This window comes from Mytilus galloprovincialis, chromosome 9 (genome assembly GCF_965363235.1).
Source record: "Mytilus galloprovincialis chromosome 9, xbMytGall1.hap1.1, whole genome shotgun sequence".
Classification (NCBI taxonomy): domain Eukaryota; kingdom Metazoa; phylum Mollusca; class Bivalvia; order Mytilida; family Mytilidae; genus Mytilus; species Mytilus galloprovincialis.
The window spans coordinates 81,823,689-81,830,311 of NC_134846.1; the positions used below are offsets into that span (position 1 = coordinate 81,823,689).

At 31.4% G+C, this 6,623-nt stretch overlaps 1 pseudogene; it reads left to right on the forward strand.

Moving 5' to 3' along the window:
• The first annotated feature begins 753 nt into the window (after window positions 1-753).
• Window positions 754-2,094, forward strand: LOC143047075 (GTP-binding protein Rhes pseudogene; annotated as a pseudogene).
• The last annotated feature ends 4,529 nt before the right edge of the window (window positions 2,095-6,623 follow it).

The window sequence follows — 6,623 nt, forward strand, 5'->3', positions numbered from 1 at the left end:
AATTAAAGTTGTTTTCGTTGATTATTAACTTCTGTTAATATTTACTTTTGGTTAGAGACTATGGTAGATACATGAAAAAAAATCACAATTCAAAAAAAATTTATAAATTACATTATTATTGTTATTGGCAATTTGTTTAGAAACACAGTGAACTTTGCGCACCAATTCACTGGAATAAGTAAGAGATAGACATGTTGTATAGACACTTGCCTAAAATGTCGAGAACTTTATGGTGGATTCCTGGTGTCACTAGGTTTCTGTTTTATTCACGCATACCACATATTCTCTTAAAAAATGTAGAGGAATAGAAGGAAGCAATACAAGAAACCCCTTGGCAATATTGTTTTGTTTCTTAATTGCACTGGACAAAAGTACTTATATTTCCTAATTCAGTATATACAACAATGTTGTGTTTAACAAGGCTTGATATCATCAGCCATAAATAGCCTGCAAAGAATAACGTATAAAGGCATATAGTATGATAAGAATAGAAATGAATTTTAGTTCTATGGATTTTGAATAGTTATTCAATAAAATTATATATAGTATTAAGAAGAAATAGCAGCAAATTGGTTATGAAAAGAGTTTAATTTGACCTCCCTTTCGCTTTGTTGTATACGTATTTTATAATGTATTGTCCTTATCCAATAGGCGATGAAAGGGATGTGGTTATTCTCGTTAATAAAATTATTGATTTACATGATTATATATAAGATAATTTCCAGTAGAACTATTATACTTCTCACTACTAAGCCACTGATTCTGGAGCTTTGACTAAAGGTAAGCTAATTTTGTTTTGTATGTTACAGAATGTTTCATGTCATATTAATAAAATAACTTATTCAAATAAAAAATACCTCAAAACCAGCTTTTTCATATCAAGAATTAAATACGACTCTTACCACCATTATTATAGCAGGTAATTGATTGATTCAGCTAGCTATAAAACCAGGTATAATCCCCCATATTCTACATAAGGAAATGCATGAACCAGGTCAGTAATATTTCAGTTGTTTTCCCCCTTTTTTTTTATGTATTTGAGCTTTTAACTTTGCCATTTGAAAGGGAACTTTCTATTTTGAATTTCCCTTGACTCAGATCGGCAATTTTGTTGTTTTACTTTTTTATCATATAATTGTGCCAATCCTATCTAGAGAATACATGGATTATGTACAAATGAGGATTTTAATGCCTGCATAACAGCATACTTATTATAGTATACAAATAAAGAAAGTACAAAAAAATCATTAGTACTGTTTTCAGCTCTTTAATGTTTAAACTAATAAGAATCTATTTACCATGTATCTATTCATACTTCGTTCCATGGTTTTGAATGGGTTCAGTTTTTTCAAACAAGTTTCTTTGTTTTCTTTCAGACATGGCGTCCACTCGTCAGAGATCGGGCAGTCAGGGAGCAGCATCGAATGAGGTACATTATAGAATAGTTGTACTCGGAGGTGCTGGTGTGGGTAAATCATCCATCATATCACAGTTTTTATACGAAAGGTTTAATAGTGAATATAAAGAGACAGTAGAGGAATTACACCGAGGACAGTATAACATCGGTGGTATTAAACTGACACTAGATATTCTGGATACTGCTGGACATAGGGAATTTCCCGCCATGAGAAAGTTAGCGATAACGACCAGTGATGCATTTGTTTTAGTGTATTCAGTAACGGACATGACTTCGTTTGATGAGGTACAAAAACTACGAGAAGAAATTATATCTCAGCGTGGTAAAGTGCCCATAGTTATAGTGGGAAATAAAGCTGATATAAACAATGATGTGCCGACAATGGACACAGAAACAATTGAATCAATAGCTTGTGTAGACTGGGAATTAGGCTTTGTACAGGCTTCAGCTAAGGAAAATACGAACATTGTAGGAATTTTTCAAGAACTGTTACGGCTGTCTAAATTTTCTAATTCATTAAGTCCGGATTTAATACGGAGACGGATGTCTATGCCAGTTTCATTATCATCGCAATCTCTTGTTAAAAGACAAAGTTGTGTAATATCATGAATTCATTGCTTACTTCCGCTTACGTTTTATATATATATTCATTTGCAATAATAAAGAATATAAATGCTTATCAGTTTTTGTTTACCATATACAAATACATTAGCATACTATATCAAAGGTAATGGTAACTTTTTATATTTCAGAGATTTAACTAAAAACTATATTATGCTGGTAAAAATAAACTGTTTGGTTTATTATTTTACAATACAATACATATAGCATCCAGTTCTATAGTAACATACTCTAAATATAATACATAATACGTGTGCCTTGGATGACCCATTTTGCTAAATACTCTAGAACGTTTCTTTAGATTTGGTTGAATGAGAATTTCTTATAGAAAAGAAGAACATGAGGTGAATGATAAACATAACAATACATTTTAGTATTGATATTCTTCATAGCCTTGCTAATAAGATTCTTATGTCATGTGTTATCTTGTGTTATGGTGTACAAACTATACAGACGTTTGTTCATATGGTTCATACGTGTTTCTCGTTTCTCGTTTTTTATATACATGTAGATTAGACCGTTGGTTTTCCCATTTGAATGGTTTTATACAAGTTTTTTGGGGAATACAGATCACATTTGCATCGATTAAGATGTTTTTATCAGTTTTTATTGACTTCCTCCTTTGAATTTTTTTTTCAATCCGGTACAGATTTCTAAAGAAAATTCGAAAATTCGAAAAGGAAGGTTCCCTATCGGATGTCAAAATCAAAAGCTCAAAGCCATCACATGTTGTAAAAATACAAAATGATATAATCTTTTATAAAAATTCTAGATCGTATTATAGCATGCAACTGAAGTTAACGATGACTATACTGTTATTAAATCGAAGAAAATAAAATTTTCAATAAAGATGACCGATATGCCTTAGTTGGAAAAAAACAACCATTGCTGGCCTTCGGCTGTTTTCTGTCCTTTCGTCTGGATGATGTCTCTTTGGCACATTCTTCTTTTTCCATCTCAATTTTATCAAAGCGAGGTACACATTACACATCTGATACACCTATAAAAGACGAACAGATAACTTAAAGTAAAAAAGATGAAAAAATGTAATCTTGGACAACGAAATCTTAAATCCTCATATATAAAGCGTAAATAATATCAAGTAAACTTTATGGTTGGGCATTATAAAATTGAGCATGTACAATGTTTCCCAACAGTAGAAGATGTGATATGATTGTCAATGAGACAACTATTCACAAAAGTTCAAGTGAGGCTGATGTTCATAGAACTATATTTTTTATCTGTTGTGTCGTTATGTTTAGTCGATGTCTCAAATATCCACACTTTCTTAATTCTAAAGCCAACAATTGTTGCAAATAAATAGATGTATTCGTTCATTAAAAAGACAATCTAAGAAAGGAAGTAACTCTTGAACACGACCACAAAATATGCTTGATGCGTGATGAAGTTCCTAAAATAGATGAGGTTAGTCTTGACTGATTACCTTTTTATGACAGGACTCAATCGATTGGATATAACATGAGCATAAAAAGAAACAAAAGCTGTCTTCTAATAATATAAGACTAATTAGTAATGGAAGTTGTTACAAACAAACAAATTAAACAATGTTATTGCTTCACGCCACAATCTGAAACAATAAGTCACATACGATATGCACACCATCTTAAAATTATGAATTAGCCAAGGTCTGATTTGATTGATGGGATTAACAAAGTTTGGTTTCAACGAGTTAAAAAAATCGAACATATCAGGGAAAGGGAAAATAATAAAACGCAAGATTTGATTTCGTATTGAATAGAATCACAGTAGGGATAAAAGAAAAGCAAAAGATACAAACGAGACTTTTATATTCATGTGTCGAAAATAAAATGACAAGGACATGACAAACAGTCGAAAAAGACCAAAATAAAAACGACAGTATACAAAACACAGAAAACTAAAGACTGAGTAAAACCGACCCAAACCCAATCTCAAATGCTTCTGAAGTGTAAGGAGTTCATGCTCCACATGTGACACCCGTCGTGTTACTCATGTAAAAACAAACCCTGGGATAACTTTACTTGGGTAGATCAAATAACAAGCAATGGAAGACGTGATTTCGATTACGACGATAGAAACATATCCGTTGCCTTCTTTAAAAAAGATATTCTAGCTATAACGGTCAATCAATCAACTCTTGACCATTCACGTCAATAAAATTTTCGAAGGGATTTTTTAACTTCCCCATTTGGAACTCTTTATTTAATAGCTTCCTGGTAAGCAACACTTTATCATGTGAATCATGACAATACGGACACAATCGATGATCATATGGATATATGATCAAGTCAGATCTACGTAAAAAGATGAGAGCTGTTGCCTGAAGGTAAGTCAAAATTGATACATCGCATTGTACTAATGTGACAATGAAGCAATTGTAGAATGTTACATCGACAAAGAAAAAGAAAGAGAGTTATCAAGTACAACATTAAATATGCTTGTTGTTGATTATCAATTTCGTCCAATATGGTTCATTTTACATGTTTTAGTTCCCGGGAATATCTGAAATTACTACTTTGTATCTGAAAGACGTTTGATTTCTTCACTTCAGAAAAAAATACAAATGTTCTAAATTGTTTTTTCGATCCAATTTTAAGCATTTAAATTGACGTAATTTTCAGAAATATTAGCAAATTATTGTTACAACTTGAAACTTTACACACGGTTATGTGTGATGCTGTAATGCCGTAAATTTTAATACATTTTGAAATATATTGTTGAAACTCATCTGGGTTTAAAATACATTAAGGTGGAATGGGACCTGCCACTTAACACATATCATGGTAAATAGCATTTCAAGTGTTTCGGTTCTTCAGTTGTTTACCATTCGTTTAATTTGTTTGAACTTGTTTTTGCCATTTGAATTTATAAATGACTTTCTGTTTTGAATTTTCCGTTGCGTTCAGTATATTTGTTATATTACTTCTTATACTATGCATCCTAGGCTTTCGAATATCTACTTTGCTGATTAAGGTAAATCTGGAAGAAGGCTTTGGACGCATACAATATACAAAAGTTGTTTTCAACGTTCTGGTATATATTCATATGACGAAGAATGTTCTTAAAATGATGACATCCTTTGACAAATGGACTCTGAATGGAATAACTAATGTGAGATTTAGTCAATGATTGCTTTTCTCTTAAATGCACAATTATCGCTTTTCTTGCTATTTATAGATCATTGAAAAGAGAATGTAACAATGCAATAATTTGTCAATATACCTCAGGGATTGAAGCTTTATTTTCATTCTGGTTTACCAGTTAGCTGTTTCTGTCATAAACATTGGGAAGTGTAAGATTGATTGTTTCGCACTGCTTCGTGTTACCAAAGATGTGATCAATCATAATACCCTTGAGAATCGTCGTTTCAAAGTATTAAAATCATAAACATTAACTATTTCATTATATTTACAAATTTTATACAGATCGTATGCAATATTTTTTTAATATATCATGATCATTCAATTAACAAACTATCAATAATATTAACGGCGCCATATCACAGCACTTGATGCGCATATCGACAAGTAAAACAAAAGTATAAACTAGAGGTAAACACACGAACTTTACATCAAAATATTTGCATAAAAAGATTGAGACATAAACTTATTTTGAAACCTTTGATAATTTAACCAAAACAATTATAGGAGTATCTAAAGGCAACAGGATTATACAGGTTTTCAAAACGGTATGTTACCTGAAAAGAAAACAAAGTGAGATGATACCTGTGAAGGTTAAGCAGCCCCTGCTATACTAGTGTTTGGAAAACTTAATTTTAAAAATTCAGTAATAAGACGACACCAATGAATCAAAATAGAGATTATAAACAAAGCAATTCTACAACCTTACGCCCACTCTAGGTTGCTCTGAGTCTATCCATGTCGCATACATTAAACATAATAATATAATGCCAACAATATATTCTTATGAGTAAAAAAAAAACCAGCCACAAACAATGTCGAGATTCCTTAATTGATAGATTTCCGTGTCAAAATATGTCGATTTGATTTCTTGTTTTAAATCTGCCTCCAATGTTTACCTTGATCTGTTGAGGAACAAAAGCGAAGCTAAAAAAGACACACTTTGAGATAATTGAAATAAAGATAGACCATATTCTTTTCCAGTACCTCAAAAAATATAAATACAAAAAAATAAACAGAAATATGTGAATGCGTGTCATAGAACTTTTCTAGTGATCAGTAGAAAATGAACTGCGTTATCTTTTGATTACACCAACACTAAATAAAGTAGCTATTTATAGACCTATGGTAATGGTATTTCACATCCAATCTTTTATGGTAATATTCTATACACAGCACAAACATGTCGTCATTAACCTCAAAAGCAAACCAAACCTTTAAACAAAATTTTTTAGAAGGGATACAGTTACGAAACTTTTGTCAAGTCATTAAAGAGGGATCTTTTTAAATAAACAACTCATATGGTCTTTGCATCCGTAATAAACACTTTTATTCTTAAATCAGTGGTTGGCATGACACGGGTTATATTTTTCTTATGTATTTTATGATTGTATGATACTAAATTACTAACGGGAGGGTTTATGCCTAATTTTATTTGACGAAGA